This window comes from Vanessa atalanta, chromosome 11 (assembly GCF_905147765.1).
Source record: "Vanessa atalanta chromosome 11, ilVanAtal1.2, whole genome shotgun sequence".
In the NCBI taxonomy this organism is placed as follows: Eukaryota; Metazoa; Arthropoda; class Insecta; order Lepidoptera; family Nymphalidae; genus Vanessa; species Vanessa atalanta.
In genome coordinates, this window is record NC_061881.1 from 9,316,961 (window position 1) to 9,344,102 (window position 27,142).

The 27,142-nt window shown below is 31.7% G+C and overlaps 1 protein-coding gene across 6 annotated transcripts in view; it reads left to right on the forward strand.

Moving 5' to 3' along the window:
* Positions 1-27,142, forward strand: part of LOC125067188 (peripheral plasma membrane protein CASK) — a 272,403-nt gene that overhangs the window by 224,041 nt on the left and 21,220 nt on the right. The window lies entirely within an intron of this gene.

Below are 27,142 nucleotides of genomic sequence, written 5' to 3' on the forward strand. Positions count from 1 at the left end.
TAAAATTAATAAATACGTTATCAAAATTTTGTTCAAAAGTACTTATGTATTGTTATATAATCTCAAGCTAAATATGTATGCATTACGTTCAAAGCTTGTTCAGCTTTGAGATGTATAAGAAAACACCATGAATTGTTATCGACGCTGTAGCTTCCGAACGGAATATATACTATCCCATTTCCAAACTATCGCTTTGCAGGACTTTAGATGTTTAGTAGATAGACATTTGTGCCGTATGTCCGAGGGCCTAAGGTTTATTACAGCGATGTTTTTGTCCTATAAAAATCGGCTAGAGTCACGCAAAAATAAACTTTCGTCGTGTAGAAATAAAGTCCACTATTCACCGATTGGTCGTATTCGGATCGGTAGTTACAATTCAGCTTGCATAAACACCGTAAACGCTAAAACAGTACATTTGTTTTATTGAGAAATAAGAAAGCAAAGGGTGCATTTACCATTTATTTACTAACTAAGCTAGCTTTGAAATAAATAAGTCCGGTACATTTTACGAACGGAAATGTTCGTCCGATACACAATGCGTGTTACGTTTCAACCTGGACAAAATTTATATTGGAAAATACAATACCAAATTAACAAAATGATTTTACCAATATACGTTTTCATTTATATAAAATAATATGAAGGTTGTTAAATAGCATTTGATAATTTTAGTACAAAATTAAATTTTATTCGCCTACTAAAACGAAATAAATTTAGTGGGTTAGTTTGTATTGCGAACAGCGCCAAAAATGTGTCAAAAATTAGAGTTTAATCGTTTAAGTGGGAGTGGCTTGTAGTTCAATTGCATGACTGCATCTACACATTTAACAAACGGGGTTATATAAAACACTTCATCATATTTTACTTTCTGTTACCAATTTGACATTAGTAGAGTTTTTTGTGAAGACAGTACTCGTCATCATAATGTGCATGCATTGAAATCTCGTTTCTGACATGGAACGTTCCATTTAAAATGTCTCGCTGTACATGTTTTTTTTTTAGGATAATTAATCCTTAATCTAAACTGAAACTATTGTTTACTGTATTGTGAATATAAAGACTAGATGCACCTGGAGATTTAACCGCGCGAAATTTATAAAACTACCTACAGTCCACAAGCTGTCTCTCCAGTTTACTTCCTGAGGAGGTGAATGGTGGTGCCTTTGTCCTTCTCCGGGACTCAAACCATCTCAATACCAAATGTCATCCAAATCGGTTCAGCAGTTAACGCGTGAAGAGGTAACAGAGAGATACTTTCGCATTTATAATAGTAGTATAGAAGTTCAACTTGAATTTATTTTTTAAATATTTAACGGTAAAAGAATAATTAATTATTATAAATGGTGATCATATATCTGGCCAGGCAAATCTCCTTTGTATTGCAATGAAGCCCCTCACGATGATAGCTGTATCAAATTGGCCAAAATTTTCATCTCCATATTCAAAATGCACGCTAACAAAGTGCCATTATAGTCGTTTCACAGTTCTAATGGACTCTTACATATACAATGTATATTACAAACATCAAGCTCGTATCAACTTCCTACGTCTATACAAAGGCCTTCTCTCCTAAGTTTACTAAGTAATTAGGGACCCGTAACTGTTTCCCCTAATTATCTAAAACTTTTATTGTAAAGGTAGGCGGACGTGCAAATAAGCCACTTGGTGGTGAGAGGTCACCATAGTCCATTGTCCCGTAAGTAATTTTAACGATTCCCTCCGTGCCAATGCTGCTTAGGAACTGAGATGTCATCTCCCTTGCTTTATTTTGTATTTACACTGGCTCACTCGACCTTTAAACATAACGGAACGTAACGTAAATCAAGACGTTTGCACAAAGCTCTACCACCAAGTAAGTATACTATAGTATTTTTTTATTTTGTATTAGTATAACATATTACATTATTTCTTAGCTCTAATTAAGTGTTCTGCCAAAACGATGGTCTACACTGCTCAACACAATATTTTCGCTTAACTGCTTGATGAAATAATAATATTTATAACTTCTTGAAAACCATTACAGTAACACTAATCAAAAATAGAAAGACCGATCTAGACAACAGATTTATATTTCGATCAAACCGAACGCGGTTATATCTTACTAAACAATAGGGTTACCTTTCAGTAAAATTACATTTTACGTTGCCCAAAAATCTGGAAACAATGTCATGCAACAGTAGCGTAGCTATAGGTCATCCACAACATTTTAAGCGGAACAATGTGTTTTCAATCCAATCAATCATATTTGTTTTGACCTAATTTTGACATTTATCCGCTCGAATAACGAATTGCAATAGTAAATAAAACAACCGATGCTACCCATTTATGTGCATCAGAATTGCTGCGGCTGGCTGTCTGTCTTTCAAATTGGATTTGCCTTGACAGTTGCAACATAACAACGTATGTATGATAATTCCACTAGCCAACGAGATACGACAAATAGTTCCACTTGATCATTGAATATTCCTGTGTTTGTAACTTTGAGAATGCAATATCCGACTCAATGACAAATGTTCTCACTTAATCTAAACTCGATGCTATCACATACCTGGACTTTCAATTTTGCCTCCAAATGTTCCGTGAAACTATTCTATGGTATTATTAAAAATTTTGACGCATTGAAATTCGTAATTTTCCCTCCGAGCGTAATTTATTTCAACATTGTCCTACATTTCCTGATTAGAGGACATTTGTATTCTGAATGAAATGAGACCTAAATGGATTTAATTCACAAGGGCTCTCTGTCTCTTCATTGTCTTAGAATATGTCATGAGTTGGAACCTTTACCTGTTAATTTATATATATATTATATCGTATATCTTATTATTCCATTTGCATGAGTACATTTGAATATATTATGAAACTGAAGATGATGAAGATGATGCTGTTTTATTTACTAAGCTGTGTTTGTATTTCGCTTATTATTCTTCTTCACAAGAGATAGCTATTAAAGATGCTAACGGAATGATGGATTTTTTTTTTGTAATTGAGAGTCATTTCTGTGATTGACTAATTTCATTAATATCTAAAATATTACCCGCAATATTTTAATAGCGAAATTGCTTTGAATAACTTGTCCCTGGATTTAAACAGGATTGGTCGTTTCATTAGTAAATTAACATTAAATATTTAATGTAACCTTTTAAATTCTTAATATTGATCATAGTACAGCTACGTATTTAAAACACTTAAAATATTTTTAACATTAATATGATATATTATTATCTGCAGTGCTTTCGTCTCAAGCTCTTGACATTTGTAGTTTTGGCTTACGTCCAAATCAAATTCAATTTCATACACAGGAAAGTTGCTAGAGTTATTTTTACAATGATTATGATCTTTTAATATCTTCGTTAGCTATGTTGATAATTCCAAATATAAACCGCATAAATACAAAGTCAATCCAACCATAGATTTAATCACGTCAATGACATTAATTAACAAAGCTAATCAGAGCCTACTGAATATATTAAACGAATCTGATTACATGTTACAAATTGAGCACCTAATCAAAATGTATGTCAACAGAGCAGCAATGACAAAAAAGGTCTCTCGTTAAGCATCTTCGATAAATTTATTATTTTTATTTTGTTACAAAAAGAAATTATATTTATTAAATCCGTACGAATGTTCAAAATGTTATTACTAACAATGTTCGAGCAGAAATGGAACGGGCAATTACATAGGATTAATGGCGATAGAACGGACGGTGATGTTAGAAGTACAACAATGCAAACCACGCATCGTAAAGTTTTGGGTAACCTTGTTACATTTAACAATTAAAGTACAGTCACAGTAGATAAATTTACATAATATCTCGAACAAAAAAACAAAGTTAGCTTTTTAAATTCGTGATGGTTGACTTTGATCGACAAAGTGTATTAAGAGAATCCATTTTAGCTGGATCTCATTTCAATATAACACACCCTAATTGTTATTTCAACAAGAAAAAATAACTTATATAGATCCAAATAGCTGATACAATAGTTAAACAATAAGCATGAATTATAGGTGTTCACTTGGTTATTGAATCATGTAATTTGTCATAAACCAAAATATGAATATATTGACCAAGAGACTAATTTTTTTTTTTTTTTGTTTAAAGATATTATATTTGTTAACGAATACTTGATTTTAAAATATTATATGTCTTTAAGCTCATTCGGCAATTACTGTTTACTATAAACGAAACAATTGTTTTTTTGCAAAAATAAACTGAGGTGTCCGTTACCTCAGAAAGCAGCTAAAGCACTACTTACTGTCTACATCACCTACAGAATCCCTTTTATCTGGAAAACTTCCAGAAAGTTCGAAAGTGTATCTAATTGCATTTAGTTGCTGACGTTGTGTTATTCTAACAAACTGTTCTCAACTTTAGCGATTGGAATCTTTTGACTGAAACTTCTACGGGATTTGTTTTTGTTTATTTATCAGATACTATCCTACACTTTTCTTCGTCAAGTCTTTGTTGTTTCATTCTTTAATCGATTTTTATATGAATTAATAACGTCATGTTTAGACCATCGATTTCATATTAAAATTATCATCGCAATTTTTCTCATGTTTAAGAATCGTCTACTTGTTCTATTGAGTCTGATAAAAATTCCGAAACATGTAAATCCATTTAGTTGATGCGGAGAATGTTCACTGCTAGATTCAGGAATTGGGAAAGTATTCCTTTAAAAAAATTTTTTTTTTTTTTTGCAGTGTTTTGAGCTGTAAAGTTATTATTAAATACAACTTTTATTGCTGTATGATAATATAAGCGAAAAAGTGACTTCTATTTTCGATGTTTAACCAATCATCGGCCACCAAGCAGTAATGCCTTTATTGTGTTTTACTTACTTTGAAGACACAAAGTTTTCACAGTTATTTAACGAATCAATGATTATTTATAGTAAATTTAATTACTTACCTATTGCTACCCTTATTTAAAATTTCACTTAAGATTTTTTTTTCGGAATAAAACAACTCCATAACTTCTTGTTCTAATTTTTTTTTAAGTGATTATGTAAAATGAAGAAGTAAATATGCGTACACACCGATTTCATATGATTGTATAAATATAAAACGATTTTGAATAAAATAATACGCATACTAATTGTATAAGTTCAGATTCTAAGCGTCGAACCTAAAAACTAAAACTAACACCTTTACTAACTAAAACCATTCTTTCGTAGGTCCTATAAGAATGCGTAACAAAAGATCCCTTATAATGTTCGGTAAGCGTGAATGAATTAAAAACTTCTAAAGCGCTCCACAGTGTGGTTGCTTAAATGTCAAATTTTTTAAGAAAAATAAATAGGTACGTTCCCCCGTGACATACTTCCAAAAACTTCAATATACGACCGAGTTTCATAATATGCAGGGTTGAAAAATTTATTCGTAGACTGAGCACATTATTCAAACTTAACGTTGTTGTTGTAATAGAATTTTTGATCAATCTTATATTTTGCTATATTCTACACGTAAAATATATATGTTATACATTAAACGCCACATAGTATTCTTGGGGAATTACTTAAGTACCTTGGATAGCGAAGTTTTTACTATTTCCCGTTTTAAGATCGTAAAGACAAATCTCGCTTGTGGTTTAAATAGTAAACTATGCAACCCTACACGTAAAACGTTTTATCATTTTTAAAACCATATTCAATATATTTAAAACTTTTTGCATATTATTTATAAGATGTACATGGATTCAAAATTATGTTTGGTTTTATATTAAAACGTTTTATATTACTACGTTATGACATAATTGAAAACAAAAATATTCAAATTAATTCAGTAAAACTAAATACATTTTGATTTATTTTATAATTCGAATTGATTTTACTTTTATTTTTTCGTATAATTTTATTAGTTTTCAACGACTTTTTAAGTTCAAATTTAATCCAAGAAAACTGTTCGTACGTTGTCATTACATATCGACTTGTTTATACACTATCCTTTTAATATTTAAGTGGATTGAGCAATTTCTTCTACATATAACCTTGTTTTCTTATATTTCAATACAATCGTCGGAATAATTCTTGGTTTGCGAAGAATTTAGTATTGTGTTGCCGTATAAGATTCCTTGAACGCTCATAGCTAACCTGATTATTATATCATGTAATAAAATTTCATGCATAATTCTGCGTGTTATTTTGGAAACCTTTTTACTTTGATTTTGTTGTGATATGTTTGTTTTCGTTAGATTTTATCACCGGTCAAATTTACTTTTGACTAGGTTAGTTGTATTTGAAAATTGATTTTTTATTTAATTAACTGTAACACTATCATAACCCTTGGTTGATTTTGGATAAGACGGACATTGGTCATTCTTAAGGAAGACTAGCCATATAGTTACGGTCTCATCTATCGATATAATTTACGTTTAATAAAAATAATATTTCAATAATGATGATGAGTGGTTAGAACACGTGCATTTTAACCGATGATTTAGGGTTCAAACCCAGGCACCACTGAATTTTCATATGCTTAATTTGTGTTTATAATTCATTTCGTGCTCGGCGGTGAAGGAAAGTGAGCCGAGATGGCCCAGTGGTTAGAACGCGTGCATCTTAACCGATGATTTCGGGTTCAAACCCAGGCAGGCACCACTGAATTTTCATGTGCTTAATTTGTGTTTATAATTCATCTCGTGCTCGGCGGTGAAGGAAAACATCGTGAGGAAACCTGCATGTGTCTAATTTCAACGAAATTCTGCCACATGTATATTCCATCAACCCGCATTGGAGCAGCGTGGTGGAATATGCTCCATACCTTCTCCTCGAAGGGAGAGTAGGCCTTAGCCCAGCACTGGGAAATTTACAGGCTGTTCATGATGACGCAAGAAAACATCGGCTGTCATTTGGTTTTTCGCAAACAAATTAACGATTCCATTCTTTCCCTTATATCATTCCTCACCCCAATGTCATTGATGGTCTGTAATAAATTCCCTGACTGAAGATATCGTAAAAGCGTCCAGTGGAAATGAATGTATTCGATAAAATAACGCAACTTTTTTTTCCAAATACAGTTAATTGATTGTAGTTTGCAACTCTTCAGTGTTGGCTTCGTCTTTGGCATTGAAATGTGTCAATACTAGGTCTATCTGTGGTTTTATCCGCACGGAATTTGTTAAACTTTACCTGTGGCACACACGTTCTCATTTCTCTTTTTACCACGGGAGTGAATTAAAAGAATTAAAAAAAGTCGCCTACTCTTTCCTGGGACTCAAAATATCTCCATGCCTATCTAAATTGATTAAACGGTTTAACCGTGCAGAGTGTAGATATAGATAGATTAAGGCGTTTAAAAAAAAAAAAAAGCAACTATGAATCGAGTTTATTTCTAATAATAAAACTAAAGGCAATAAAAAATGACGTACAAGATTGTATAATGTAACACACCTCAGTCAGCTTAAATGTATTTTTAGTCTGTATTTAATAATTTTTTATCTTTATTATCTAATAAACTTATTTCTGATGCTGAAAGTATATTGACATTTATATTACTTTTAATGTGTTATTAAGAATCGGCGAATAGCTTGACATATAACGTTATTTCCTCGAACTTTATATTCCTCTGGCCGTATCGTGCTTGTCTATGGCTGTTTTCGTCTGACCTTGCCTTTTGTCACGTCTCGAAAACATAGAAATAAATTTCGTCTATGGTTTTGTTTTCTTTTATTTCTCAAATAAATCAATCACTTGCTTTATTATTGTCATTTTCAAAGTTTTGAGTTTTGAGTTTTTGCATAAATAAATAATACCAATTTAGGTATTATTTATTTATGCAACTAGTACAACCCGGTGGTTCGCGTTCGCTGACGTGAAGATAACAATAATAATAGGTACGTTCCTTTTCATCGGGCAACGATTTAATTTAAGTATTATACATACGCAACTAACTCTGTCTGTCTGTTACTCTTTTCAATGTCCAAGTCCAGGGACGGACATAGGCTAACATCCTTTCACCTGCCAACCAAACTCTAAAACTCGAGTGACACCGCAAGCGACAACTAGAATAATATAGTAATATTGTAACAAAATGATAGATTTTATTTGCTTACAAAGTTTATCATCTACATTTTACAACATTTAAATAAATGGTTGATCCTAAAAAAATTGTTTGTATATTATATGTATAATGCAAACAATGCTTTACAGTAGCTTGGCTGTTAATGTACTACAATTTAGCTCTTCAATTAGTTGATCTAGAAGACTTGATCGTACTTTAAACATCATAGGCTTGGTCTGCACTGAAGAACTTTGAGCCTTAATAGACAACAGAATTGTCGACAGTACTACCCTGTATTTTTGAACCGTGCAAGCCCAGTATAGTATAGTATATTTGCAATATTCTATGTATCGCGTGTAGATTACCTTAGTTATGCCAGACTTTGAAACGGGCTATCATTATTGTATGCTTATACTAATTTTAGTGTTTGTGCTGTTAACCGTTGAGAGGTTTACTCGTTGGGAGCTAATCCTGTACAATTGAATGCGTATACAAAGTATCTGTGATGTTATCCGTTAAGGCGTTAGCTCGTCAGTATCCAACGCTGAGTGCAGTAATTATGTTATGGTGAAAATTGGAACGCGCTAGTAAAATATTCGTAGAAAATTATGTCTCTATACTGCTTGTATGGAACTTTTATCACGTCCCAACACTGCTAATCGTTGAAGAGTTCCTTTATCTGGAGCCAATCCTAAGTAATATCATGTCACGGTTTGGTTAGAATAAATGCTGTAAAATAGAAAGCTATTTGAACTTATTTATATCATTCAAATTGTATCTGATAACAAAAACAATTCTATAGTAATTAAAGAATTTCAATATACAATTATGTTACCAACAACAAAACTAATCAATCTATATCTAAACCAGTTTAATATATACATCAAGTATTGTATATTATTCGTAACATGAAGTTACACGTCATCAAAAAGTTATATCGTCTCTGAACATATATTTATTTTTATCTGCTATCTACATTACACGATACAGGCTATTTCGAAAGATTTATTGCAAAAAAAGATAAATTGAAGCACTTTCCGTATTCAGCGCGCCGCAAACTTATCTCCTCTAAATTCATCTAAACTACATGAAATTTACAGTAGCAGCTACGCATAATGCTAAAGCGCTACGAAGCGCTGCAAAACATTCCTTTTATATATGTATATGTACTAAAATATATATTGACAAACAGCTGTTGCGATATCTACAGTTTTTGTTCCAAAATGTATACGCGCAAAGCAACAAAACTTTATCGTCAAACCAAAACACGGTATGTGTTTGTAACAAACTAGTTACCTAAATATATATTTATCTACATTCATACATATAACATTCTCTTTTGAAATAATAGCAACACCGTTTTATGCTGTGACAATTAAAAAAAATATAATATTTTTTTCATTTTTGAGTTTTTGTACACATTGAAATTGTATTGTATGTAAGAATAGTTTATAGATACACCGCGAACAATTAGATATTTGTTTTGAACCGAGAATCTTAAATCTCAAACAATAAAGTTCATTATAATTCATTTCTTAATTACAACGGTTTTGTTCTTATGGCTCACAAGTTCTAGCTTTTGCATTATTAATAGTAAGAGAGTCGGTAAGCAACATTTTAATTAAACGCTATTTTAATTATAACCGTTTTACGTCCCTACTTTGTTTATTAAACGACTGCGATATCCTGTACGCCTTCAAATTATCTGCCCTTGCTGCCAATATACTCCAATGGAATGTCTTGGATCGTACACAAAGATAGCAAGTTCAAATCTGAGCATATACGCATAGAGATATCACGAGTATACAATACATCAATTACTCAGCGGTCAAAGATAACGATGTGAGATAAATCTATCTGAAAGTGTCAAATATAATGTCTGTAACTTAACTACCAAATTGCACTAAAATAAACTCCAAAAGAATCCTCATAGCAGAAGAGGAAGTCTTCGATCAGTCGTATGACATTTGCGTGCTGTGTTGACAATCGTTGTCTCCAATTTACTGAACATATCGTTTAATTTTTATTTTTATGATAATTTTTACTCACAACTTATTGATTTATTTCATTGGCAACGTACGAACTAGTAATGAGGTATATAAGATTTTTAGTTCTCATTTGCTTTAGAAAAATAAACGAGGAGAATAAGACCACGTGGTGGTTTGTGGTTAACTAAGTTAACACTGGAAGATGTACACACTCAATACGCCATCAAGTCAATATCAAGAGAGATCTAAGCGGTTACGTCTCTTGTGCCTGTAATTACACAGTTCAGCCACCCTTGAAACGGGCACAGAGCAATGGAAAGTATCGATGTTTTAATTAGCTTTCTGTATCCAAAGTCAGGTCTTGTTAAACATTATAAAAGAGCTTCAGTGTTTTTATTTGATTCATCACTTTTAATTAAAGAGATGATTTCTTATTCAATATTTATCCTTATTAAATAAATAAATAAATTGTTCATTACAATTCAAATTAGAAATTTCAAGGTCAGATATATTTGAGTGTATTTACGAGTGCACAAGCAGCCTTATCGCTGTAGTGATCTCATTCGGCAGTGTAAATTGAGTTGTGACAATAACAACAAATTATACGTATATAATCTATATATATATAATTACTATTTTACGTTATTGTATTTAAACGCCTAAACACTTTACTAAACACACCAGGCGTGTTTGATTTGACATCCCATGATAAATATAAAGCCAATAAGCTTTGGCTGTCGTGACTTACAAACTCTTTGCTACGACAGTTTGAAATCACCGACATTATAAATACAGTACTCGTAGACAACGAGCTGGAAACTGGTGCGAATAGCACTCGGTTCTAGAGTGGCGTAAAAGTTAAACGTCGTTTGAGGCACTATTCGTTTATTATTCAGCAGCGCTTGAAAGCCGTGATGTCGTCGCAATCGCACCTAACAGATAAGTGGATTGCTAGCTAGTCGTGAAATGTAAGTAAATATAGTAGAGGTCTAGTTAAGTAACGACACTTCTAGGGCAAACACAATCTATCTGTAGTTTCCACTGTTTCTTATATCCTGTAAAGATTGGATTTTGTCTGCACGCAGCCTTATCATAGTGATTAATAATTATGTAAATATATTAAAGTTTCTTAGTTGTATTTGAGGTATTATGTTCTTAATTCAAACCAACTTTCCGAAGACAAGTCGACCAATGAGCGTTCAGTATTAAGATAGATTAGTAAATCTGAATTTAACAAGCGCTTCATAAACCAGGGATTATTCCTACTAAGTTGATATCTCAAAAAAGGAACACTTCATTGAGAGCGATGAAGTCAATATAAGTAAAATAAAATAGTTTCTTCAGTCGAGATTTTCATTAAATTCACTGAAATTCTGACTTGGAAATAGTTTCCAGTGGAAGTATTACCGTCGTGTCAGCATCTGTCAGCCTTCCTTTATATCTCACTTTAATTATATTTGTTGAAATTCAACTCGGAAATAATTCTAACAATGCAGAATAAGATAAACATTTTGTTTATTTATCAACTCATTTTGCTACGTTTTAAAAGCTAAACGAATTCAATGATATATTTTCGTGATTTTTTTTTATATAAGGAGATGTTTTATGAATTTCCTAACACTAAATCAATATATGTAAAACTTATACCAGAAAATGGAGTGCGTTTCAGTGAAAGTTTTTATAAAAATATTAATACATGAATATATCGCATGTTATTGAAATGTCGAGACACTGTAGTATTCCTTTATTTTTATACGATTTCATTAATATTCATTCCAACGATTCTTGCATTTTATAATAATATGTCTAGAATGTCATAAAACGACTTTATATTTTCTTTTGATTTTAAGTTTTCATTTTGTCTTCGTATTGGTTAATCTAATCTAACGACTATCTCTAGACTACGACTTCTTCTTCTACCTTGAAGTCTTGAAAAATATGGTCATATTTAGTCAACATGTTATCATTATTTTATTTGATATTTATTCCTTTGCGTCTTTGTTGGTTCTTAGTTTATTTATTAAATAGTTTATTTAAAAACTTCTTATTAAAATACTGTTTATTTTATAATGAATACTTCGATTTCTTATCGGGTGAAAATGTAGAAAAAATAAATTATAATTAACGAAACGAGAAAAAACAATTTAAGGTGACTTCTAAATTGGAGCCTAGTACGGTAAATTACTCTTAAAAGTCTTATCTCAATCGCGGAAATTTTCAGCTGCAAATTCTTCACGAATAAAACGGTCCTAAATAAAAATAAAAGGTCATTGATAAGTCTGTTTTCAAAAGAACTAATTAAATAACATTATTAATGTACAAATAGTTTCTGAATTATAATTTTTAACGAGTTTAGTAGAACGATTAAATAATTATTTCAAAAGGACTACGGAATATCCTTTTGTCTTGAGGAATTTTTGTCTTAATTAGTTTAAATTGAAGCAACCTTCACGTAGTACGATAATAATCCTGTTAGGATGGCGAGTTCAAATTATCCTTTTCTTTTTTAAAACAGATTATTCGACTCTTAATGTATTTCTTGTGATTAATTAAGTGATACTTTCTTTTTCTCGGTATGTTCTTCATACCGAGAAAAAGAAAGGAATTTCAGGAAATTTGTAAAGTGAAATGTGAAAAGTAAAACGAATATTTCATATATTATCTACTTACAATTCATTGTAATTATAAAGCTATGAACGTTCAAAAAACATGAATTTATTTTCATGTACTTAATTTGTGTTTATAATTAAAGTGCTCGGTGGTAAAGCAAAATATCGTGACGAAACTCGAGAAAACTATATCGAATGTTTTATGCCACACGTGTCAAAAACTGGGAAAACTTTACCCAACGGTGGAAAATATACGGTTTTGTTCTTTACTTATATTTAAAAATAAAACTTTTTATTTTTTTTAATATTCTTATAGTTTATGTAGAATCAAAATCAAAATATTCTTTATTTAAATAGGCTCATAAAACCGTTTTTGAATCATCATGTCACCGTGTAGATATACATACATATGTATATATAAAGCTACCACTGGTTAGCAAAGAAGATTCTACTTAGAAGAACCAACAAGAAACTCGGTAGTTATTTTTTTCCACCATTACAGATTATATAAATCAAATACAATCAAATTACTACATATCTTACCTAGAAATCGACAAATACTGAGTCCTCTCTTTTTTATACTTATAATTAATATTATATTAAATTCATTTTCTTCATAGTTGATATTTAAAACCTAACCGTTAATAACTTAAACGTTCGTGTTATATACTCCATACTTTTCGGTTTCGTGTCCCCGGGCATGATATATTACAATCTCCTACAACATCTCTAAATCATCCTTTATACTGGGATGTTTGTGTCGACCATATATTAAGATGTGTAAAGTATAATATTGCAACGTGTCTCTCAGTATTAATGAGTATTTAATTCAGTTCGTATCGTAATTAATATTACGTACGTGTATTTACAAGACAATGTATAGTCTTGATTGTTAATTTATTTCATATAATATATGATATGAGCATGTAATTCATATACATAGATGAATAATTGTTTCAATTATTATCTGATTCTATCGCGTTTTTATTAACTATGTTTGTGTGTGTGGTTCTCCACGTGTATCTTTTGAATGTACATTTATGTGCCTTGTTTTTTTTTTTTAACATGAATTCTTTTAATTTTATTTGTAAAGTTAAAATTAATGAATGATTCGATCAAGGTTGAATTGAGGAATTGATTTTTTACTAACTTCCTGATGAGTTAGAGATGAGTCATGAGATTGAATGACAATTCAAGACAATGAACAAAATATATGTTTTTTTATTTTTTAAAGGCACTAATATATCTAATTTATGTATGTTTAGTTTTGATGCCGGTATTACTTTGTTCACGACTTTCTGGCTAGATATAATCCAGTAATCAGTTATTTAACTGAACACTCCGTAAAAATAATATATTATAGCGTTGTGGTGCGGTTTGAAGTAAGGCCGAATGACATAAGATCTGAGTTCCCAGGGTTGGGGCGCACTTTCGATGTAAGTAATGGTTAGTGCCAATGTCTAAGGGCGTTAAACACCACTTACCACCAGATGGCCCATTTGCTCATCCGCCAACATATGACAAAATAAAAAAGCTTGAAAATGTAATAATAAAAAGCTTCCAATGAAAATATTATCTGAAACTAATTGGAATTTCATCGTAATAGGAAAACGAAAATAAAATACATCTGTATTATTCCTCTGATAAAAAGATTCCTCTGCAATTTAATCATTTCACAAAATGTCATTTCGATAAATATTTTAAACGTATTTATGTTCGGTGATAAAATCAATGCTCTTATAAATAATAGGACACTTGTTAAAACTCAGCGCATTGAAGCGCGTCTAGAGTTCGGACCTCGCTGAACGAAGCGTCATTGAGCAATTGCAGTGCTTTTGAGAGGTGAGTTTGATTCGAAAATGCGAAATGTCGATCTCACGTGCTGAAATTTTGAAACATGTCACCGTAACTAGCACTCGTATATAAGTATAAATATCAGAGACCGATCTATGAATTTATAGTAGAATGATCTGACAAATCGGATAATTGCAAGGATCCTGGGACGATTGCAAATGATCATAAAAAGGGTCGGACGCTTGTGAATCCTTCCTTAAATTTCAATCATCCGGTCCGTTACAACCGTACTCGAATTGTGCAATAATCCGATTTATCTGGTTATGCTACCACATACTCGGCCAATAGATCGGCCTCTTTAATCAACAGCGTTTTTATACATATAAAATAGGTCTTTTCCTTCCGTTCTTTTTTTATGCAATAGGTAGGTGGACTGGCAAATGGCCCATCTGATGTTTAATGGTCACCACCACTTATAAACATCAGTGCTATAATAAATATTAACCATCCTTTACTTCGCCAATGCGCCCCCAACCCTGGGAACTAAGATGTTATGTCCCTTGTGCCTGTAGTTACACTGGCTCATTCACCCTTCAAACCGGAACACAACAATTCTACTATCTGATGAGTGGATGGTACCTACCCGGACAAGTTTGCACAAAGCCGAACCACTAAGAAATTATCATAATTCTCCTCTATTATCCATTATCTGATCGTTCACATCCATCTCTCATTCCCCTTTTCACACACTCCATCCATGTCTTGTCAGGTCGTTCTCTTTCCCTTCATCTGTTTACGCTCATTTTAATCTCGCTCATTTTCATAACTTTTTTAGTTACGTGTGTCTCCATATCAACTCAAACGGCTCCCTTCACTTCTTCTGCTGTTGGCACTACTTTAAGGCTTCCTCTTATATACTCTATTCTTATTCTATCCATTCTTGTTACTCCACACATCCATCTAAACATCCTCATCTCTGTTACATTCAATTTATTTTCATCCTTCTCCTACGCGGTCCAGCTCGTATTACGGATGAGGTATTATAAAACAATACAATTAAATAGCTAGAAAGGATAAATCAACGAAATAAAATATAATTAACAGAATTATGGAACAGTTACTGTACGAGAAAATGCAACATGTTAGATTTTTAATCCAAATGCTTGTTTTGTAAAGGAGATGCGAATTTAAAATTATTAAGAAACATTAAAACTTTTAATATTTGAATTTTATTTGGTCTCCTCGAATGTCTCTGCAAATTATTATTACATAGCCTCATAATACTAATCGTTATACTCTAAGTTTGGAGTGTAACTATTATTACGATGAAAATAATATTACAACAAGCTTATGAATGGTAAGATTTAATCTCCGTTGACTGTACGTTATTTCTTTAGGGACCAACTCGACCTATACAATATTTACTCTGGAATAAATCAGTCGAAATTGTACAACGCTCGATTGACATTCAATATAAGGTATGTTTGTATGTAAATAAATCATCGTTTCGCTATGTACTTACTTTCATATTCCCAGGAGTAATTGGAATATTAAGTGCTTAATTTACGTACGACATCTGAGTTGTGGGCAGAGATGGCCCAGTTGTTAGAATACCTGAATGTTATTGGAAGGTTGTGGGATCAAGTCCGTGAAAGGTGCTGTGAATTTTCATGTGCTTTAAACGTTTTATATTGTATTGTCTGATTTGTATCCATCAATCGTCATTGCAGCAGCTTGGTGAAAATAACTTCTAAACATCTCTGCAAACGAAGAAGAACCCAGGATTATTAACAGGCCGATACTAATATGAACTGTAAAGAAATATTAGACTAACACCTTTGTTTATCAGTATCATTTATTATCAAGCCAATAAAATTCAATGACATATATCTTTAGATAACATATATGAAATTGATATATTTGTTTGTACGAATTTTTCCTTCAGTTAGTAACAGTCGTTCCAGCAATACTTATATTTATATGTACTACTAATGGGGGATGATTTTAATGAGCAAATCTTTTATTATCAAATACTAGTTGCTCTGCCTTATTTCATCCGCATTGATAGTTGCTCCGCTCCCTTGGGTTACAGAGTGATGTTATATTGTAGTGATTAGAGTTACATATTAAGATCCAATCGAAACGCAATTTCCTTATTTGTCTCTTCATAATATTATCCGAACTAATTAAGTTTCACGTTACTGACAAATTTTGTTTCTTTATAAATTGCCTTTTTTTCTGATAGGATTAAATACCAATTATATGTAATGTATAAGAGTGTATATGTGTATATCATATAGCAGATGTAATGTCTGATGATGATTAATTATAATTTGGAGTTAAATTATGTCTTTATCTTTTTTTAAATATATTTACGCAAAAGCAGAAAGTCAGTTCGTTTTGCTCCAAGTTTATTGCATAAAAAATCTTCTTTTTTTTTTTTTAATTAAATATTTCGATTTTGATCTTGGAGATGTGGCGTCGAAAACACGATGATGATACATTTAGTATTGAAATATATATTTTTTTGCTAAAACGCTTATCAAGAATATACATTTATTTACGTAATTGTAAGCTTTTTATATAGTAATATTAGAAGTTTTGTGTACTAAGCTCTCACAGTAACCAGTCATTCATGTCAGCCAGCTCATTACAGCATTTCGAGGTTTGTTTAAACAGAACCCATTCCACAAACCGATATTATTTATATACTCCGAACGTCACAAATAAGATGCCTCGAGCGAGATTATATTGACACATTTCTTTAATGGTATTTGGAAGATGTTCGGAAATGGCATCAAGATCGAGAGATAGTTTTATCGCTTCAGCAACATCAATTTCATCCTTGAACAGATTACTTGTATGACCTTCAAATTTGAGGTTATTTAATCTCAGTCTATACAGAAAATTGGTAACTTTTGGGTCTGAAGATAAGTGTAGTTTAACGGTGTATCTATAGCATGGAAATTCTCTGGTCACGTAAATAGTTCAAATTTAAAGCAAGCGAAACTGTAGTGTTATTAAATAATAATATTGTATCATGAAAACTTTTTGGAAACGTTGGCATTTTTTGGTAGTTTTACGTCTAGTTTTGTAGTTTTTTTTTTTTTTAATATGGGCTTACAAACAACCTTTTCTTATTTACTATCGATATGCTTTATTCGTTGAACCGATGGCAACGATACATCTAACATGCACTTTTTTTTGTTTTCTAGGTACGTTTGAGCCTAATAGTCTTATCCATCCATTGCTGTAATACTGCTTATAAAAAATTTTGACCTAATCCAATTATCGATACCAATGGCGCTTATTACTACTTATGATTAGTATGAGATAGCAACACTCAAGTAGGCGCCGGAGCATGAGATATATCTGTATGGACTATATCTCAAGTCGTCAGCTCCGTCGTGCGCAAGGGAAACAAGCTAACCCATATTGTTATGATCTAAATTAATATTTTTAACAATATTTATTTATGTTCCATAATACTGATCGGTAAATACCTGTTTATTACCTTATTAATTAAAATAAAAAAAAATAAAAGCATTGAGAATCGTCAATCCTATTAAGGCGATCAGTTAATCGAAATGCATGTGTATCAAAATCAAAAATATACTTTATTCAAGTAGGCTTTTACAATAACTTTTGAACCGTCATTTAACAAACTATATTAAGTGAAGCTATGTTGCTTTGTGTATAATTTCTCATTTAAACTCGATTTGAATAAAACTCGATCGAGTTCGGTAACTTTTTTACTAATCGTATTTACAGAAACATAAAGCTGCGGAAACACTTGGAGTGTTTCCGCAGCTTTATGTCTCGTAAAATGGTTGATTTCTTTCTTAATGTTCTACTAGTTGAACCTATAGCACACCGTCACCAACTACTTTATACCCTCGAGGAGTGAATAAAAAAAATAGCCTCTATAGGCGATACTCTGAACGGCGGAACTCAAACTATCTCCATACCAAAATTTATCTAAATCAATTCAGCTATTTACTCGTGAAGAACTAACAGACGGAGTTACTTTTGAATTTATAATATTGGTATACATATATACATACATATTATGTTACAAATAATATTCTTAATATCAAATATTTATTTAATTTTTACAAAGAATATGTTCCATACGTATGAGTTAATTCCAATTTCTATAGATCTGGTTTATATTTGTAACTTAATAGACAATTAAGTAAGTACGTTAACAGATGAATATGAATTGTTCTATATGGAAAAAATGTCTCTTATTTTCTTTTAATTGTAATACGACTGTCGTCGTGGTTTTGGTCTTATTTAATTTCTTCATTTCATTTCAAATCTCAAATTATTTTTCATTCATTATTCTCTTATATTATATTTTTAATTAATATTTTTTTAGGTCAGTCCCTTTTGAAACTTCCGTGGTGATTTTCTTTTATGTCTGTTTTCTATATATTGTGCGTGGAAAATAAAGGTTTTGATATATATCAAGCGATATATATTTCCCGTTTTTTTTTAAATATATATATGTAAACGGGATACTTTATCGCTAATATATTCATGTATCTTTATGTCTTACACGTGGTAGAACTTTGTGAAGACCCTTAGAACCTTAGAACTTACAAATGAATTATTATACAGCTGAACAACAGTAATTTGTATTCGATGTGTTCCGGTTTGAGGGTCGACTGAACCAGTATAATTACTATTACAACACACATAACATCTTTGATTTCGTAATTGGCGGTTTATGACACGATATATTGTTCCTTGATTGCCAATGTGAGAAGGTGACTGCTTATTATTAGGTGGCCAATTTGTTCGTGTACCTTCCTATTTTGCCGTCTTCTATATTTTCATACACTGCAATAACAATAGCAGTGTCTCATAGTCACACACACTTCAATTGTTTTGTTTTTCAAGTAGCCGAGCCATATTTCGAGGTACCCTTTACCCAGAATAAGACTTAAGTTCTCTTTGTGTGTTGTCTTAAAGTAAACAAGAGCCTCTGTCTTAACACACAACTTGCAACTTGGTATGCAACAGCCGTGTGTTTCTTATAAATTTGTTCCCGCTTAACTTAACCCAGTTTGGGGGTGAACCTTTCATCAATGTGCTTTCGTTTACGAGTTACTTTGAGTAACTTTTGTTTTGGTTCCGTAATATTTTTATTCCTATCTGAGATCAAAAATATGTGATCGTATCTTTTATTTAATGTTTTGTTAGATTATTGTCTCGCTTTCACGGCTCCGGAATATATTCAAATTCAAATATCTTTTTTCCGGCGAAAATTTAGAGACTTATTAAGAACAGGCAAAAGAAGATGGCTCAGTGGTTAGAACGCGTGCATCTCAACCTATGATTTCGGGTTCAAACCCAAGCAAGCACCACTGAATTTTCATGTGCTTAATTTGTTTTTATAATTCATCTCGTGCTCGGCTCTAAATCATCGGTTAAGATGGAAAACATCGTGAGGAAACCTGCGTGATCTAATTTCAACGAAATTCTACCACATGTGTATTCCAGCAACCCGCATTGGAGCAGCGTGGTGCAGGCTCCAAACCTTCTCCTCAAAGGGAGAGGAGGCCTTAGCCCACCAGTAGGAAATTTACAGGCTGTTAATGTTATGTTATGTGAAAGGAAGTTTTCGGGTTCGTAATTTCAATGTCCAAGTAGCGTAAAATTAAATTATTGTATTTTCTGATCGAAAAAATCTTAGATACGGTCCCAGACTGTAGCTAAATTATGTCAGAATAACCTTTCATGAATAGATGTAGTGTATGATGATGTGATGTATGTGTGTAGTCTCTAGTAAATGACTTAATTATCACCATTTATGATAACCTTCTAAATCGATTTTTGTATGGGTTAAAATATACTGCAAAGAAAACTAAAAATAGAGAATATGATATAATTAATATAACTTAACGTATTAGTAATGTATTTAGTTTTTACACGATTTCTAAAAAGGTATAAATTATTCAGAGAGGAAGACATTAAAAACAGTTCAAATATTTTAAAATAAAGTCAACATAAAGGCATCTAAACTTTCAACATTTGTCTATTCGAACTGCGGAGGAGAAGAAGCGACTATAAACTGTTGAAATATACTCCGAAGTTTTGACGGTTCTGATATTTGCATGAGATATGCGGAGTTTCGTTCACATCGCATTCTGAACTTTGCAGTTTTTAGAAACGATTCAATCGGTATGAAGAATTTTATTCAAACATTATCTGTGTACATATATTTATTATGGACTGCGTCGTTGGCCTAGTTGCAAACCTTTTTGAAGCCGCAGAACTCGAACTCGTGAGTTAAAACCTCGGGTTAGGCCAATTAAATAGTTATCGATGTTTTTTCTGGCGAGGAAGCAAGTGAAGCTTTTGGGCCTATGTCTGGACTCGTTTCGGTTGTGTCGGGTTTGCTGTCCTATTGGATTACAAGAGTGCGGGAGTATAGCGAGTGCACTCGGGCACAATGCTATGCGCAGCTAGAAGTCTCACTTGAAATAGATCGCTGTGTCCGCAGTCGGTTAGAAGGATAATTATGGTCATTCCGTTCGTTCGTATCCAACAATAGTCATGTTTATTATAGAAAAAAATAGAGTATATAATTGAAATAAAACTAGTTTTTAACGGATTTAATCGCGTATATTAATTATTTTGGTCGTGGTCGTGGAACACTGCAAAGTGCTCGAAACGTCGGGATGTTAAAATAATTAATATACGAGATTAAATCCGTTAAAAACTAGTTTTATTTCAATGTGTAATAATCGCGAAAATCTAAGACAACATTAGAGTATATAATTTATAAATATATTTTTTCCAAAATAGCTAACATTTTTATGTTATTTTTCGATTGAGTCAGCAGATAAAGTTATATAAAAATAATGTTTTGTGGAACTGCTCCTCTCAAACAGTTCTAAAGAAAAGTTTGCTACACTAATCTGTCATCTAATTTCTTAGTGCTGATAATAGGAGCTCTATTTCGTATAGGTCGGTTCGCTAGTTAACCTAGAAAAGTAAGCGCTTTTAAATGCCCCACTGCTGGGCTAAAGACCATTGAGGAGAAGGTTTGGAGGTTGTACTAGTAAAGACTATTAAATTTTGTTGTAATCAATGTAATTTTATTGAGGTTTAATTTATAGTTTTCATTTTAAAGTTTATTTTATCTTATCCTAAATCAATTATTATTATATAATATTTAATGTCATATTTATGTATATATCGTGAATGTTTGCTTTTCTTTCTCGCACTAACTGATCGACGTGATGTTAGTTTTTAAATATAGAAGCTTCGTTATTATATTAACTAAATTAATAATTAAAGATACAATTAGTAGAAATGTTGTATTTGAAAATTCGCAATGTATTTTTTTAGGGAAATACCATTTTTCCATTTATCTTTTCCAGTTGAGTTTTAAATCCTTCTACCTATGACGTGAGAGTTGAAACCAATACCGATGACGTAGGTATTATTAAATTAATTAAATACTCATTTATTTTCGTTTGAGCGTTTTTATAGATATTTTTTTTTTAATTATTCTTTTATATTGTTTTGTAAAAGGATTTACGACTTTAAAATTAAAAACTTAAGGCCAACAGGAGATAAAAACTTTTCTAAAGCAAATTGCGTTTAACTCGGATTGCGTTCAACGAACGGATATTGTAAACCTTATCAAGGAAAATTGTTTAATCGCTCGCGTTTTGATATAATTGAATTTTATTGAAAACTCAATATTAATGTTTCCGTTTTATTCAATACTTCAGATTTATACAAGATTTATATACAAATGCAATGATGCCGCCTCACTAAATTATTTATTTTCTGGATGAGTTGTTGGCATAATAATAATAAAAAAGACTGTACACTGTGTACACTAGTTACATAAATATAAAATCGTATATTTGTATTTACGTAATTTATATTATTTTCAAAATCGTTGCAACGTATTATTTATTACATAATAAAATTGTAACTTTGACATTTTGCTGCGTCTGAAAACCGACGCCGAGGTCTCGTCCTCAACACCGAGCTGGCAGGCCAATTTGTTGCGTCACATTACTTTGAAATTGTTTAAAGAGGTTTTAATCTATTTCGAACAGGGAAAACGTTGTCGTTGATTTTCTTTTTAAATAATGGGGCAGAATTGAATATTATGATAATTAAAATAGTGTTATTAGCAAATACCGTGTCAAACGCTCTAGTCGGCCGTAGTGCTCTAGTGTTAGTTCTATAGCATTCTATCTAATGAATTACTGTTATAATAAGACTCATTGCACTTATGAATCTACCATATCAAAGTTTTATCTCAATCAAAGTAGTTTTACGTTATTTTTTATTATATATACCGAAGTGTCGTATAAAATCAAAGACTTCGATTTAATTCACTTGCCTTCGAACTAAAACTACAACACTTAGCCGACGAAACAGCAAGTTACAATTGTTAGTCTGTTTTGCAGGGATACTTGGACTTAATCTCGGCAAGTTTTCTCTCTCCTTGAAATAAGCAAAGTTTTCCTTAGACAGTTTTACGTCGTCGTTACAGCTTATTAGGAACACAAAAATAGGTTAAATCGCCACAGTTTCTCTTCCGAGCCGTATCTTCTTATCTTTTATCCATTAGAGACGATTCACATGTTTTATCCGTGCAATGTCATCGTAGATTTTGCTAAGGAAATTCGTGAGGAATACATTTGGTTTGTCGCAAATGTATTAATTTTGTTCCGCCTCTTCGCAAGCGCTTCACCACACCAAAGAGGTTGGTTTACGAAAGAGTTTTTGGTATTTTCATAAACGAAATTATTATGATAAGTCTTGCTGTGTCAAGTGTGGTCGGAAAGAATGTAAATACTATTTTTTTTTTTGCTTTTTACTACGATGTAATCAATTTTACTATGTATGATTGGAATCTGCTCAGGCTTCCGACTGTAATTGAGTAACAATTATACAAATAAACTTTCGCTTTTATTATATTGAAAAAATAACATTATAAGTAATATATATTTTGGTCATTAAACATTACACTTGCTTCTTAATTGTTAAATTAAGCACTACCACCAAAAGAAAAATACCCTGATATGAGAAGAACCGGCGAAGGAAATTCAGCGGTATTATTTTAATTTTTATTCATCGTGTTCTTCCCTTGGATATCTTAATAGCCGAATTAATCTGTATTATAAAATATATATAATATACATACTATTTCAAATATTATTTCATAAAATAAATAAAGGTTTTATAACGAAAAAATTTAAACGTAGAGGCAAAAGTTGTAATCAGTTTTCTATATTATTCTAATCTAATTGCTGGTTTGTTTAATAAGAATTTTTATAAAACTGTATTTTAATTAACTGTTCAAGAGTAAATCGAACAATAACATGTATTATACGATGTTTTATATGAAGGACTAGCTGGAACCGTAGAAAATAAAACTTTATATCATACAAATCTTCACCCTCGATTTTATCGTCTCGAGAGGTGTACTAAAAAAAGTAATTTATATCCTTTCTTGGTATTCTAGTTTACTCCACACTAAACTTCGTTAAAATAAGTTCAGTGGCTTAGACGTGTAAGCGTGTAAGCGTATTCATAATATTGGAATGTTCCGATTTGATTCATAGTCTGTATAGTATTATCAGCTTAAAAAATATTTCAAAATGAATATTATTCGTGTTCAAGCGCTTTTCGCTTTATTATATTTTAATAATTGATAAGTTTAATTATGTCATCGTCATTAATTTTTATGCGTAATTCGTACGTAATAATATTAATAAATAAATTATATAAATGTCAAATTGCCGCTTATTTAAAACTTATCGTACTGTGCGTAACATTTATAATTGCAATAACGTGTATTGTATATCCTTAATATATAATATGTGACTGTCTAGTAAAAACGTTTTATTTTTATTTTTTATAAATAGATTAGTAAATAATAATTGAATAAGTTTCATTGCTGTTTTTATTAATATTAATGGTCATGGCATCTACCTTAGATGTACCAAAGAGTCGTCTGGTAGAAAGCGATCATTAGAGATGTAGAAACCTTCATCCTTGCTCCCATAGATATAGTCACTTTAAGAAATTTCCATTCCTAACTCCGACAATGCGCCGCCAACCATGGAATCTGATATGTTATATTCCCATTAATTGTAAATACGCTGCGTCATCAATCCTCTAAACCGGAATTGTATTAGCAGCCTGTAAATTTCCCACTGCTGGGCTAAGGTCTCCTCTCCCTTTGAGGAGAAGGTTTGGAGCATATTCCATTACGCTGCTCCAATACGGGTTGGTGGAATATACATGTGGCAGAATTGCGTTGAAATTAGACATGCAGGTTTCCTCACGATGTTTTCTTTCACAGCCGAGCACGAGATGAATTGTAAACACAAATCGGCTCTAAACCGAAATACAGTGATACAACTAATAACAATTTATTCACACACCCAAGAAACCAAGCCACACTTTTTTTTTGTTTATTAACTAAATCTAGGGCTTTTACATTATCATCTCTGGTAGTGGACCTCTGACCGCGAAACTAATGTTAATTGTCATATCAGAGCCAGCGATTCCTTAACAACTGATTGCACACTAGATTTCTAAGTAAAGAACAACTACAAATGTGTTGTAAAAAAAAATACAAAAAAAATAAAAAAAAGCAAAATAATACACTTAAAAATAGTATGTATGTGTGTGTAAGAGACGTATAGGGTCAGCAGCACACGTGAACACGTGAATCTTGAATGAAAAACGTGTTCAAACTCGGTTAAATACCAGAGTATATGCTTTCAAATTTATCTCGTTGATCTTTAGTAAAGGAAAATATTTTGCCTAATATGATGTGTATCATTGAATTAGTCTGGTGGAAGAAGCTCCAAGCTCTCTCCTCAAGAAGAAAGAGGACATTTAAGGGCTCTTGCTATACCTATTAGATAAGGTTTCCACAAAACAATGTTATTTATCATGAAGTTAATTATAATTTCCTTAACAGAGTTTAAATTAAATGAACTACCCGAATTCATTGAATCACCTACGTTTTACTATTTGTGCGATTTCAAAAGATTTATTGTTGAAATAAAAGTTGTTAAATCACTGTCAGATACTTCTGAATGCGCTTCGTTCTGTTCTAATGAAACACCTTCTGTAAGTTGTTTGAATTCCGCTCTTTTTTTATTTTATTTACTATGGAAGTTTTTTGAATAGCACTAACGATTTATTCTGATGTTTCCGAGCCAACGCTTCTTTTGCTATTTAAGATTGGATCAGAATTGCATGAGATAGAGATATGTGTTTATTTCTATTTTATAGTTAATAGCTGGTTTTAGAAAAACCGACTGCCAGTAATCAATGTAATTTACCCATAATCCAGTATTATTTTATTTATTTATAATGTTTTTTTTTTTGGTGTCTCATTGTCTTCTAATATAGACAAACATGTCTTAGACCACCATTCTCTGGATAAAACTGATTTATTAATATCGAATCTGGATTTTGTTTTTTAATTTATGAGTTTATATTGAGATCGATCCGATCAGTTGGTTCGTTGTAAAATATTTTAAAATAGATGATATAACATTTCACAAAACAATAATATGCTCGGTGATGAAGGTTTTCGTAGTGAGTGTCGGATGTGACCTGTTAGTGTCAGATCATATCCAGTAAAGTCCCGTCGAGTAGCTTGGTCTAAAAAACTCCAAACCTTATTTTTAAAAAGGAGTCTTTGTCAATAAGAGTAGACTATCGAGGTTCTGCTGAATATAATGTAGAGTTTATTCGGTAGTTTTAATAATATAATAATACTATCTAAAGGTAGAATTAGCACTCTTAAATGTTTATGATAATGTTCTTCGGAAAATACCTCGTGTTACAGTAAAAGTCGTCATTAACCGAATTACGTTTCAGCACTATTTCTGCTCAGGCTTTATTCGGCACGTGTGGATGTTAACTGAAAGAAAAAAAAGACTTAAAATAACGACGATTCCATACAAAAGAGCAGCGTATTTTCGGGAAATGTTGGTCGTAACACTTTAAATAACGTCGCACGAAGGGTTCGGAACTATTTTCAGATTTAACTTTGAGGTCGGTGTTCGTTTTCAAATGCGGGTACTTCTGGCACTTTTTAACGGTAATTTGACATTTTAAAGCGAATTAATTTAGTTTATTTGCATATTTAACATTTACTTTTTCTCCGTTATATATGGTTGCTTCGTCACTGTATATAATATAATAAAGTAAGACTCAGATATATTAAACGGATTTTTATACGGTTCTCACTAATTGACGGAGTGATGCATGAGAATGGTTTACGTGTACAATAAAGATTTCACACATATGTAATTCTAATTAAAGAAAACCTTTTGTTTTTATTATTATCTTTAGCTGAGACTGCACTACTTTCTCGCTTTTAATTGTAAATGAATAATTATAACAGACTCAATAAATTATATATTATTCATAAATATAACAACATGTACGTAAATTAAGAGACAATACAATTATATACCGATGTGAAGTGTTTCATCGTACACTTAAACCGGGCTTTGAATGAATTCCCATCGAGACTAAGCGGGATATACATCGCAACGTCCCTGTAAAGATAATCAGATTTTGCGAATATCCTAGAAAAGCGGACTGTTAAAGTAAATAGATCTAGATACAGACTTGGGAAAATCTGCGTCTGTAGGATCATCGCGCTGGATAGTAAGCTTTCAGTGGAGAATCTCATTATCCTGTTGATATCTGAATTACAAACACTTTTATTTG